Below are 14,554 nucleotides of genomic sequence, written 5' to 3'. Positions count from 1 at the left end.
ATGGTTCACCCGAGCAAAATTATAATACAAACATACGGTTAGCAGAACAGTAGCACTCAGGACTGAATAACATTTAATTAAATTAAGCCTCGTTTTTTCGGAAGGCTGTTACTAGAGCAATTACTTGTGTCAGGACCGAGGGTTAGGTATTATTTTTAATTTAATTCGGGGACTGTATTACGTCCCTGATAAGAACATGAAAACCTAGTTTTTGTTCACGCGTATTTGTTTGAGTTTGCACAGAATGAAGTTGATAACTTTGCAAACTCCCAGTTAAATCTGTGCTCACCATTTTCTATGACCTACGTCAGATGAATTTGTTGCTCAAGGGGAAAGTGCGTTTGAGAAGAAAGCGCCCGGGTCTTCCTCGCTGATTCGCCTTACAGCAGGCTTGGGTGCTTTTGGCGGACGGGCTAAACGTTAAAAATTGACGAAAATGTGGCTTTGGGTTTGGGAGAGGGTAGCTATACCACGAATAACGTAAAATAATTTGTGAAAATTCCAGTCATTCAGCACCGCATACCGTGCGAGCGCCCGTACAGATCAAACAGTGGCGTTAACATTGTTCAAGGATACCTGACAGCGAAAACGGAATTTACTATTAAAAATAAAGGACGACCGGGCTCAGGTAATTTGCCAGGCCTATGTCAGAGTAACAACTTTATAGTTCGATTAACATCGCCAGAACGTTACAGTTCGAATAACAATTCTACATAGTCATGTACGTGCGGAGATTTCCTGTTATTAACGTCAGCAGGGTTCCTCTGCTAGTTAAGTTATAAATTAAAATGAAAAATTTTGCCTCTCGATTTTCTGTGAGTCCTTTAATCGATAGTCGATGGTCATTCCCTCTGTATAGCACTAATATGAGGCCAGGTCAATTTTAATTCAACGCCTTCCAAGCTGCCAATTATTGATGGCTATCAAGATGGCGTTGGCAGTTATTGGTTTGAAAAAGGACGTCAGGAGCGTAGGGATACCTTCCTTGGTGCTCGTTAGCGGTATGGACCAGCGAGGTAATGGCAACCTAAAGACCTGTAAATTTCCCTGAGAACTCGCTTCTAAGACAGTCACATCTGTTAGCAGGGGCGGCTCTTTTGGGGTCTACATCTGCATGGATACTCTGCAAATCACATTTAAGTGCCCGGCAGAAGGATCATCAAACCACCTTCACACTTCTCTATTATTCCTCTCTCGTATAGTGCGCGGAAAGAACGAACACCTGTATCTTTCCGTAAGAACTCTGATTTCCCTTATTTTATCATGGTGATCGTTTCTCCATATGTAGGTCGGCATCAACAAAATATTTTCGCATTCGGAGAAGAAAGTTCGTGGTTGGAATTTCGTGAGAAGATTTCTCCGCACCGAAAGACGCCTTTATTTTAATGGTGACCATCCCAAATCCTGTATCATTTCATTGACACTCTCTCTCCTATTTCGCGATATTGCAAAACATACTGCCCTTCTTCGAACTTCTTCGACTTATTCCGATAATCCTATCTGATAAGGATCCCACACGGCGCAGCAGAATTCTAAAAGAAGAAGTGTAAGTAGCCTCCTTAGTAGATCTGGCCATTTCCTAAGCGTCCTGCCAATAGCCTCCCCCACAACATTTTGCATGTGTTCCTTCCAATTTAAGTTGTTCGTATTTGTAATTCCTAGGTATTTAATTCACGACCTTTAAATTGACTGATTTATCGTGTAATCTAAGTTTCACTGATCCCTTTTACCATTCATGTGAATGACCTCACACTTTTCGTTACTTAGGGTCAATTGAGAATTTACGCACCATACATATCCGTTTTCTAAATAATTTTGCAATTTGTTTTGATCTTCTGACGACTTTACTAGTCGATAAATGACAGAGTCATCTGCAAACAACCTAAGACGGCTGCTCAGATCGTCTCCCAAATCGTTTATATACACTACTGGCCATTAAAATTGCTACACCAAGAAGAAATGCAGATGATAAACGGGTATTCATTGGACAAATATATTATACTAGAACAAACATGTTATTACATTTTCACGCAATTTGGGTGCATAGATCCTGAGAAATCAGTATCCAGAACAACCACTTCTGGCCGTAATAACGGCCCTGATACGCCTGGACATTAAGTTAAACAGAGCTTGGATGGCGTGTACAGGTACAGCTGCCCATGCAGCTTCAACGCGGTACCACAGTTCATCAGGAGTAGTGACTGGCGTATTGCGACGAGCCAGTTGCTCGGCCACCAGTGATCAGACGTTTTCAATTGGTGAGAGATCTGGAGAATGTGCTGGTCAGGGCAGCAGTCAAACATTTTCTGTATCCAGAAAGGTCCGTACAGGACCTGCATCATGCGGTCGTGCATTATCCTGCTGAAATGTAGCGTTTCGCAGGGATCGAATAAAGGGTAGAGCCACGGGTAGTAACAAATCTGAAATGTAACGTCCACTGTTCAAAGTGCCGTCAATGCGAACAAGAGGTGACCGAGACGTGTAACCAATAGCACCCCATACCATCACGCCGGGTGATATGCCAGTATGGCGATGACGAATACACCCCTCTAATGTGCGTTCACCGCGATGTCGTCAAACACGAATGCGACCATCTTGATGCTGTAAACAGAATCTGGATTCATCCGAAAAAATGACGTTTTGCCATTCGTGCACCCAGGTTCGTCGTTGAGTACACCATCGCAGGTGCTCCTGTCTGTGATGCAGCGTCAAGGGTAACCGCAGCCATGGTCTCCGAGCTGATAGTCCATGCTGCTGCAAACGTCGTCGAACTGATCGTGCAGATGGTTGTTGTCTTGCAAACGTCCCCATCTCTAGATTCAGGGATCGAGACGTGGCAGCACGATCCGTTACAGCCATGCGGATAAGATGCCTGTCATCTCGAGTGCTAGTGATACGAGGCCGTTGGGATCTAGCACGGCGTTCCGTATTACCCTCCTGAACCCTTCGATTTCATATTCTGCTAACAGTCATTGGATCTCGACCAACGCGAGTAGCAAAGTCGCGATACGACAAACCGCAACCGCGATAGGCTACAATCGGACCTTTATCAAACTCAGAAACGTGATGGTACGCATTTCTCCTCCTTACACAAGGCATCACGACAACGTTTCACTAGGCAACGCCGGTCAACTGCTGTTTGTGTATGAGAAATCGGTTGGATACTTTCCTCATGTCAGCACGTTGTAGGTGTCACCACCGGCGCCAACCTTGAGTGAATGCTCTGAAAAGCTAATCATTTACATATCACAGCATCTTCTTCCTGTCGGTTAAATTTCACGTCTGTAGCACGTCATCTTCGTGGTGTAGCAATTTTAATGGTCAGTAGTGTAGATAAGGAACAGCAAAGGGCCTATAACACTACCTTGGGGAACGCCAGAAATAGCTTGTGTTTTACTCGATGACTTTCGGTCAGTTCCTACGAACTGTGACCTCTCTGACAGGAAATCACGAATCCAGTCACATATCTGAGACGATATTAAATAGGCAGGCAATTTCACTACAAGCCACTTGTGTAGTACAGTGTCAAAAGCCAGAAATACGGGATCAATTTGAAATCCCTTGTCGATAGCACTCAACACTTCGTGCGAGTAAAGAGCTATTTGTGTTTCACATGACCGATGTTTTCTAAATCTGTGTTGACTGTCTCTCGATAGACCGTTTTCTTTGAGGTAATTCATAATGTTTGAACACAACATATGTTCCAAAATCCTGCTGCATATCGACGTTAATAATACGGGCCTGTAATTTAGCGGATCACTCCTCGTACCTTTCTTGAATATTGGTGTGACCTGTGCAACTTTCCAGTCTTTGGGTACGGATCTTTCATCGAGCTAACCGTTGTACATGATTGTTAACTATGGAACTATTGCATCAGCATACTCTGGAAGGAACCTAATTGATATACAGTCTGGACCAGAAGACTTGCTTTTATTAATTGCTTCACTACTCCGAGGATATCTACTTCTAAGTTACTCATGTTGGCAGCTGTTCTTGATTCGAATTTTGAAATATTTACTTCGTCTGCTTTTGTGAAGGCATTTCGGGAGGCTATGTTTAGTAGCTTGCATTGACAGCACTGTCTTCGATAGTATCTCCATTGCTATCGCGTAAAGAAGGCATTGATTGTGTCTAACCGCTAGCATATTTCACATACGACCAGAATATCTTTGGATTTTCTGCCAGGTTTCGAGACAAAGTTTTGTTGTGGAAATTATTATAAGCATCTCGCATTGAAGTCCGCGCTAAATTTAGAGCTTCTTTAAAAGATCGCCAGTCTTCGAGATTTTGCGCCAGTTTAAACTTGACATGTTTTTCTCGTTATTTCTGCAACATTGTTCTGACCAGTTTTGTGTACCAAGAAGGATCAACTCCGTCGTTCGTTAATTTATTTGGTATAAATCTTTCAATTGCTGCCGATACTACTCTTTTGAATTCAAGCCACATCTGGAAGGAATGGAGATCGTCTCTCAGGAAGGCGTCAAGTGAATTATTATCTGTTTTTTTGAATAGGTATATTTTTCGTTTATTTTTGGAGGATTTTGGGGTTACAATGCGCAATCTCGCTACAACAACCCTACGCTCACTAATCCCTTTATCCATTTTGATGCTCGTTATTAACTCAGAATTATTTGTTGCTAAGAGGTCAAGTGTGTTTCCACAGCCGTTTACTATTCGCGTGGGGTCATGAACTGACTGCTCGAAATAATATTCAGAGAATTCGTTTAGCATAATTTCGGATGATGTTTTTTTTTTCGCCAAAATGTCGAGGGTAAAATAAAGTGATCACCAACTATAATTGTATGAGCTGGGTACGTGTTTGAATTCAAACTCAAGTTTTCTTTGAACCTTTCAGCAACTGTATCACCTGAATTGGGAAGTCGGTATAAGGATCGAGTTATTATTTTATTCCGGTTGCCAACAATGACATCTGCCCATACTAACTCACAGGAACTATCTACCCCAATTTCGCGAAAAGATAAACTACTTCTAACAGCAACAAACACGCCACCGCCAATCGTGTGTAGCCTATCCTATCGGAATATCTTAGGTTCTTCGCAAAAATTTTGGCTGAACTTACCTCCGGCTTTAGCCAGATTTCAGTGCCTATAACGATTTGAGCATCAGTGCTTTCTATTAGCGCTTGGAGCTCTGGTACTTTCCCGACACAGCTGCGACAATTTACAACTGTTATACCGATGGTTCCTGTATTTACCTTCTTCCTGTGTTCAGCCTGCACCCTTTGTAGCTCTTTTTTGTGTTTTCCTGAGACTCTGTAACCTAAATATCTGCCCAGTCTACGCCACACCTCCCCTGCTACCCGTGTAGCCGCCTCCTGCGCATAGTGGACTCCTGACGTACACAGCGGAACCCGAAACCCAACCACACTATGGCTAAAGTCGAGGAATCTGCAGCCTAAACGGCCGTAGAACTGTCTGAGCCTCGGCTCTGTACCAGGGGTCCGCAATCGGTCCTGCCGACTATGCTGCAAATGGTTAAAAAAATGGTTGAAATGGCTCTGAGCACTATGGGACTTAACTGCTGTGGTCATCAGTCCCCTAGAACTTAGAACTACTTAAACCTAACTAACCTAAAGACATCCGTTCGTGAGATTGGATTAAGAGCGAAGTCTACTAGAGCAGAGTGGACACAAACCAGGAACTTCTCGCTCTTATTCTACACTCCTGGAAATGGAAAAAAGAACACATTGACACCGGTGTGTCAGACCCACCATACTTGCTCCGGACACTGCGAGAGGGCTGTACAAGCAATGATCACACGCACGGCACAGCGGACACACCAGGAACCGCGGTGTTGGCCGTCGAATGGCGCTAGCTGCGCAGCATTTGTGCACCGCCGCCGTCAGTGTCAGCCAGTTTGCCGTGGCATACGGAGCTCCATCGCGGTCTTTAACACTGGTAGCATGCCGCGACAGCGTGGACGTGAGCCGTATGTGCAGTTGACGGACTTTGAGCGAGGGCGTATAGTGGGCATGCGGGAGGCCGGGTGGACGTACCGCCGAATTGCTCAACACGTGGGGCGTGAGGTCTCCACAGTACATCGATGTTGTCGCCAGTGGTCGGCGGAAGGTGCACGTACCCGTCGACCTGGGACCGGACCGCAGCGACGCACGGATGCACGCCAAGACCGTAGGATCCTACGCAGTGCCGTAGGGGACCGCACCGCTACTTCCCAGCAAATTAGGGACACTGTTGCTCCTGGGGTATCGGCGAGGACCATTCGCAACCGTCTCCATGAAGCTGGGCTACGGTTCCGCACACCGTTAGGCCGTCTTCCGCTCACGCCCCAACATCGTGCAGCCCGCCTCCAGTGGTGTCGCGACAGGCGTGAATGGAGGGACGAATGGAGACGTGTCGTCTTCAGCGATGAGAGTCGCTTCTGCCTTGGTGCCAATGATGGTCGTATGCGTGTTTGGCGCCGTGCAGGTGAGCGTCACAATCAGGACTGCATACGACCGAGGCACACAGGGCCAACACCCGGCATCATGGTGTGGGGAGCGATCTCCTACACTGGCCGTACACCACTGGTGATCGTCGAGGGGACACTGAATAGTGCACGGTACATCCAAACCGTCATCGAACCCATCGTTCTACCATTCCTAGACCGGCAAGGGAACTTGCTGTTCCAACAGGACAATGCACGTCCGCATGTATCCCGTGCCACCCAACGTGCTCTAGAAGGTGTAAGTCAACTACCCTGGCCAGCAAGATCTCCGGATCTGTCCCCCATTGAGCATGTTTGGGACTGGATGAAGCGTCGTCTCACGCGGTCTGCACGTCCAGCACGAACGCTGGTCCAACTGAGGCGCCAGGTCGAAATGGCATGGCAAGCCGTTCCACAGGACTACATCCAGCATCTCTACGATCGTCTCCATGGGAGAATAGCAGCCTGCATTGCTGCGAAAGGTGGATATACACTGTACTAGTGCCGACATTGTGCATGCTCTGTTGCCTGTGTCTATGTGCCTGTGGTTCTGTCAGTGTGATCATGTGATGTATCTGACCCCAGGAATGTGTCAATAAAGTTTCCCCTCCCTGGGACAATGAATTCACGGTGTTCTTATTTCAATTTCCAGGACTGTATATGCGGGTACTCAAATAAAGGACCGTACTAATTAGCTCAGATGAGAAATACTGCAGCTGTCTACAAGACCTGCAAAATGCGTTGCAGTTGATGTTGGACTTTTGGGACATTTTTTATGAGGAAATGTACACAGTTAAGCAAAATATCAGACTGCAATGTTTCGTTTAGTATCGCCTGCATTTGTCTTTTTCTCCACTGCTTTCATTAGTTTTTTAAATTCAGAATAACTAATAAAATCACCCCTCAAAGCATCTATCTTTCCTCATGACACCCTCGATATATGAGGACGCAAACTATAGTACCTTTGAATATATTTTAAATTAAGAACTTGTATTCTTATTTGCAGGCGAACTATACAGTATAAGATACTCCATATGAAACCATTCTAAGAATACATTTGTGAGTAGTGTAATCTCCTTAGTATACTGGCGGACTTGAGTGAAATAAAATAGCTCTCGTGGACCAAACACAGCCTCTGCGGTTAACAACCGTAGTTGCAAATCGGAGCTTGCTCCAACTAAGGTTGACAACCTTCGAAAGTCAAATATGGAAAGGTCTTTGAGGAAAAAAATTCCACCGTCCTGCTCAAAAGGGCAGGAAAAGGCTACATCGGATTCGGTGGGTAGTCAACTAGAAGACAGCAACGAATCGGAGCGTTTGCAACCATCCAAATGCACACTAAAACACAAAAAGAACATTAAACATGATCAAATAAATTATATAGCAACACACAACATAAACTCACTACTTCAAACTGGAAAACTCAAGGAGCTCACAGCTGAACTAAATAAACAAAAAAACAAAAAAATTAGTAACAGGGATCCAAGAAATGAGAAACACCACAGAGGACCCATTCGAATCACAAGGATACAGAATTTATAATGGGAAACCAGGACCGAGGGCAATGAAACAGTGTCCCCAGTTTGGAACAGGATTTTTAGTAAACATAAAAATAATAGATTCAGTAACGGATTTCCAAGCACTATCACCAAGAATTGCGACTCTAAGCTTTAAAACAATGAATAAAACCTATACAATAATAAATGCTCATGCCCCAACAAATGAAAAAAACTGTCTAACAAAAACAAAGGAAGAGGTAGATAAATTTTGGGACCTTCTAGAACAAACTGTGAACAGAGTAAATAAAAATAATGTAAAAATCTTATTGGGACATTTCAATGCTCAGTTGGGAAAAGAAAGGAAATCTAAAGATATAATTGGAAAATGGAGTCCACATAAATTTACGAACAAAAACGGTCAAAGACTTGTAGAACTCTCCAGAGAACACAACCTTATATCCAAATCAACATACTCTAAGAGGAATCCAAGTAAACTTAAAACATGGAAACATCCAGACTGGAGAAAGGGCGAGTGGCAGCTAGACCATGTCTGTATGGACAAAAATTTTCATAAGGAGATCCAGAATGTTAAAGTACTGAGAGGAGTAGACACAGGCTCAGACCATTATATGGTTAAAATTAAAATCAAATTCACTCCGTTAAAGAAGAGGACCGGAAAAACTAATAAAATAAAAAGGATGTTTGACCCACATCATCTAATTAAAAATAATAAGTACCAACAAATAACACAGACCATCAAATTAACAGATGATCTAGAACAACTAGTGCCTAATCTTAAAAAAGAAGTAGAGAATCTAGCTCCCTTGAACCCATGAAGGACACATGCATGGTGGACATCAGAATGTGACAAATTCCATGAAGATAGACACCAAGCATGGTTAAAGTTTCAAACACATAAAACTGAAGAAAATGCCATCAACCTAAAAAATGAAAGAAAAATTCACACAAAATATTAGGAGAATCAAGAGAGGATTTCATAAAGATATTATAGACTCTATAGAAGGTAATTATCATAAAACCAACTCCAGGAACTACTATAAAATCTTTGGGAAACAACTACAACAATATGAGGCCCCTACACTAATACTGAAAGATGAAGATGGAAGAATGACACACACTAACAAGGAAAATGCAGAAATCATGGCAAAAGCATTCAACAAACTTCTGAATTGCGAGGAACCCAAAGAACCTTTACAAATCAACATAAATACCCCAATAAAAACCAAACCTAACAAACTAGATCCTCCAAATTTCCAAGAAGTAGAAAAAATTCTTAAAGAGCAAAAAAAATTATAAGGCATGTGGAGAAGATCAGGTTTTTGTTGAAATGTGAAAATATGCAAGTGACACAGTCAAGACCTCCTTACACATGGCTCTAACGAAAATTTGGGTAACAGAACGATTTCCTGAACATTGGACCATAGCTATCATCCACTCACTACACGTGGTTAGACACTGGACTCGCATTCGGGAGGACGACGGTTCAATCCCGCGTCCGGCCATCCTGATTTAGGTTTTCCGTGATTTCCCTAAATCACTCCAGGCAAATGCCGGGATGGTCCCTCTGAAAGGGCACGGCCGACTTCCTTCCCAATCCTTCCCTAATCCGATGAGACCGATGACCACGCTGTCTGGTCTCCTTCCCCAAACCAACCAACCAACCACTCACTACACGAGTGATAAGAGCAACCTAGACAACTACAGACGAATCTCTCTCCTAGATTGCACATACAAAATTCTATCCAAGATCCTATATGAAAGAATCAAGGAGCAATTAGAACAGGAGTTAGGGAAATATCAGCGAGGTTTCAGACCATGGAGAAGCTGTGCAGAGCAGATAATTAGTTTAAAATTGATTATGGCATACTACAAGAAACGGAACAAACCTCTGGCAATAACATTTGTAGATTTTAAGAAGGCAGTATTAAAAATTTTAAGAAATCTAGGACTCCATCCAAAACTAATTAAAATAATACATCTTACTCTAACCAACACCAAATCAAAAGTGAAGTTTAAAGGAGAAATTTCGGAACCATTTCTCATAAAAACAGGCTTAAGACAAGGTGACTGCCTATCACCACTACTGTTCAACTGTGCACTGGAATACACAACGAGAGAATGGTACAAGGACAATCCAAAGATGACAAGAATTGGAAGTGCAAAAGACGATATTAGCTTAAACTGCTTGGGATTCGCTGATGATCTTGCTCTCCTAGCCAACACCATTCAAGAAGCCAGGCAACAAGTGAAATCACTACAAGAAATAGCAGAGAAAGTAGGCCTTAGAATATCATTTGAAAAAACGGAGATTACGCTAACTGATTCACCACTTGCAAACAAAATTACAATAGGAGAACAGGAAATCAAAATTGTTGATAAATTTAAATATTTAGGCGAAATAATAACTTACAATCTAAATGAGAAGCCATCATAGCAGAATAGAATAAAAAAACCAAACTACGCAAATTATATTACCAAAACTACATACAACAAAAAAAGCCTATCTATAGATGCAAAATTAAAACACTATAAAACAGTTACACAACCAGAAATAACGTATGCAGCTGAAACTATCTTCAAAACAACTAATACAGCAGAAATTGACAGAATACTAAAAATACAAAGAAGAATAATTAGGACATGTATAAATAAACAGAATAAAATAAATGGACACTGGAGAATAGCATCAAATGAAACAGTATATAAGAAAATAGAACCAATCATGAGCACAATCATGAAGAAACGCATCTCATTCTGTGGACATCTGATGAGAACTCCAGAAAACAGAATTAGTAAAAAAATAATACCAAAATTGTGGAATAGCAAGAGCGACATTAAATGGCTCAAAGAAATTAAGCAAGATATAAAAGAACTTCAAATTACAGTAGATGACCTAAAAAACAAGACAGAGAAAACCAGAATACTGTAAGACCCGTAAACCAAACTACAAACGTAAATCAATAAAAGGAGTACAAGAAGAGTGGTCTCAGATGAAGAAAGAAATAAAATATCAGAAAGAATGAAGAAATATTGGGCAGACAGAAGAGCAAAACACCTTTCATGTAAGAATAGACTCTAATAATTATATTATCTAAATATCATATTAAGTTATTGTTGAACCAAATTGTATCCCTGTGTAACAACTTGTTTACAACTTAGTATTTTTGACTAGAGTGGTCCAATGAAGGCCATAAAATAAATAATAATAAAAAAAGTATGCTGTCTACACACATAGCTAAGTTTATTCTGTCAGTTTACTTTAACTCCAATTTTTGTCTTGACTCTGTACACCCATAACTATTGCTCGCTGTATGATCAATGCTGTCCAAAGCGAAATTATATAATTATTTAATTTTTAATGTAACACGTGTTAAAAAATGGACTAAAAAGTAGAAAATAATTTCTCGTAGCCGCATACTGACACCTGGCCTCACACAGATAATTCTCTAAGCTTGTGGTTTTAATTTTTAATAGCTATGACAATACTTGTAATATTTGAAAAGAAAAACCAGGGACTGATGCAATAAATAATATTAAAGATTGTAGACAGCATCTGGCCTTGAACAAAATCGCACAACTGTTAATATCACTTGCAGTAGAATAAATTATTAGTGACATAGGTGATCTAGTCATGCATCGGTTATCTATTGCATGCGCCTAATGTTTTTCGTTTTAAATTTTACAAGTATTGTAACAGCAATTTAAAACACACAAGGACAAGGTTTTAGGACTATCTGTTTTGGATCAGAAATCTGTATGACGTTTTGTTTTTAAAACGTGTTACATCAAAATCTTTTATTTAAATAATTCGCGTTAAATTAAAAACCTTTTTATTTAAATAGTTATTTTCTACTTTTAACCTTGGGCGTGTGTGAGTGTGTGTGTGTATGTGTGTGTGTGTGTGTGTGTGTGTGTGTGTGACGGTTTTTAATCGATTTCAAACATTTTCATGTGGTTCCAGCAGAGGCAAGCTATAAATTTCAGGTTTACTTACGTTCCTCAGTCAAGCGGTATACTGCTTCCTCCTACGTATATCTCGCGAAAAGGTCATGAAGGTAAAAACTATAGAAATTCGATATCACGCGAAGACTTACCAACAATCGTTCTTACCGTGAAATATTCGCTACTGGAACAGGAAATAATAGTGGTACAAAAAGTACTCTACTCCACACACCAGGTAAGAGATTGAGCTAAAATTTCATTGTCGTCCAGTTTCAAGAAACTAGTTCATCAGTACGTTATTTTTTAAATCAGTTGCAAAATACGTACCAAACAGACAGAGAGAAAAGAAAGAACCTAAAGAAAACGTGATAAAGAAAGTACCCTCTGCCACGCACCAGATTCTAAAGTTCGTCAACATTGGATTGTTATCCAATCCTGAGCTATGAGGAGACATTCAAGCCTGTATCTCATCGTGAAGTTAGTTTAAAATCGAGTTAAAATTTGTACTGAATAGACAGACAAGAAAGCGACAAATACTCTTAAAAACCTGTTAGAATAGTAGGGAAACACGGCGAGGTGCTACGGCCTACAGGGACGACATCATGGTCCACTGTTGCTCCTCATTCTTAGTATTTTATCTCGCTCATGTCCTCTGTATAGTGTTTTCCTTGATATTTTGTAACTTTAATTTTTAATTGATTCTCGATCTCTTTCCTTTAGATTAATCACTCTCTGTTGCCCACAATTTCACGGAAAGCTTCCAAATTCAATAGCTGAAAACTGCTCATATTTTTTGGTGAAACTCGACTGCATACGAACGTTCCATGCAAAACCTGAGCAATGAACTGCCAACGTCTGGCACAAGGTGCATGAATGGTAGCTTACGGGTACTGTTGAACGGAGCAAAAGACAGCTCCTCCTGTCGGAAAAGGTGCACTCAGCTGGTAATGTTCCATAGAACAAGCGATGCTTAAAGGGTACGACTATCTAAGTCACACCACTATCAATAGTAACACTCCTTACAAGACACATGCGCGAAAGTTCATTTACTCTCAGGCTATGACTTGCATCTACAGCATGAACATTGCATACTGAGTGTGTTAGTATGAGCATCCTAGCATACACTGTGTAATTGTGATACTGTGTAAGAAAAAGGTGTCGCGCACAACACAGGCAGGCACAAAATAAGTCATTGGGGTGTGGTTACTGATCATTTAAGTAGTGATATTTTTCGAATCAGTGACTGACGATGTCATCGATATAAGACAAAGCTATGATATTTTTCATGTCGACGATACATCCCCCTCTATGGAATGTTCCTACAGGGAGGAGGACGAAAATCAACTTATCTATCAACTGATTTCGAGGATCATCAACAGCTTCATCACTCTATACGAATAGCATGATATGGATATGTGTTACCTATACTAGTAACATATCTGTAAAACCGTCGTGTCTGTCTGTTCGTCTGTTTGAAGATGTAACCCCCAAAACTACAATATGAATTTTCATGGAGTTTTCACTGGTAACTTTAGTATAGCTTTGGACCCGGTATAGGCTTTATTTCTTCAAAACCTGATCACGAAAAAAAGATATACATACATTTTATATAGACGTATGTATGTATGTTCCACATCGCCTGCAAACACACTGGACCGAATTCAGCCAAACATAGTGCATGTATCACCTATTGTCTAGTAATAATCGCTGTGGGGTGGGGGTAATAAAGAAATATTCACCACAATGCACGAATACCGAGATTTTATTCATACAGTAACTGAGAACGAGAGGACTTAGTGACTTGCAACGAACTTTACACATAATTTCAAACTTTTACGAAACAGTCTGGAACCGCGCGACCGCTACGGTCGCAGGTTCGAATCCTGCCTTGGACATGTATGTGTGTGATATCCTTAGGTTACTTAGGTTTAAGTAGTTCTAAGTTCTAGGGGACTGATGACCTCAGATGTTAAGTCCCATAGTGCTCAGACCCATTTGAACCATTTTTTTACGAAACACTCACCAGTCCCATAAGATGATGAAAAAAGTTTATCGGTTACCACGTTCTCGCTGTTCGTTTTCGCATCAGGCATGACGTTTTAATTTATTACTTCTTTACTTCTAACTGTACTCCTGACACATTTTGCATACAGCGTTCGTATACGCCACCGAAGGTACTTGCAAAATTAAATCATTGTAAGACACATAGTTCGGGATACATGACGTCATAAACACTGAGATGTGTGAGAAATTTCCCCGTCATGCATGACGTTTAAATTTATTATTACTAAGCCGCGTAACCGATTTCGATGGCATTTGGTAAGAAGATAGCTTGAGCCCTGGATACTTCAGGAAGTTTGTAATTCAAGGTACTTACTGATTTGGCGAATATTAAGCTAATTAGGGGAAAATATTTACTCTTTTTAGTTCTGAACTTCGTCATATTTTGAAAATGGTTTATTGGTTGATACGTGCTATGTCATACAAACTTCCACACCACGATGATTAGATGCGCGCCCCTGCCCATCCTCTGTACCCACTGTTCAATTGCGATGCTCACATGTCGACGCATCCCACACTGAGAGGGGGGGGGGGGGGAGTGGGATGCACACCACGAACCATGCTTACTCAATCAGGCAGACACGTGA

This window comes from Schistocerca americana, chromosome 3 (genome assembly GCF_021461395.2).
Source record: "Schistocerca americana isolate TAMUIC-IGC-003095 chromosome 3, iqSchAmer2.1, whole genome shotgun sequence".
In the NCBI taxonomy this organism is placed as follows: Eukaryota; Metazoa; Arthropoda; class Insecta; order Orthoptera; family Acrididae; genus Schistocerca; species Schistocerca americana.
The sequence above is the reverse complement of the archived record's forward strand: the minus strand, read 5'-3'. Positions refer to the sequence as shown.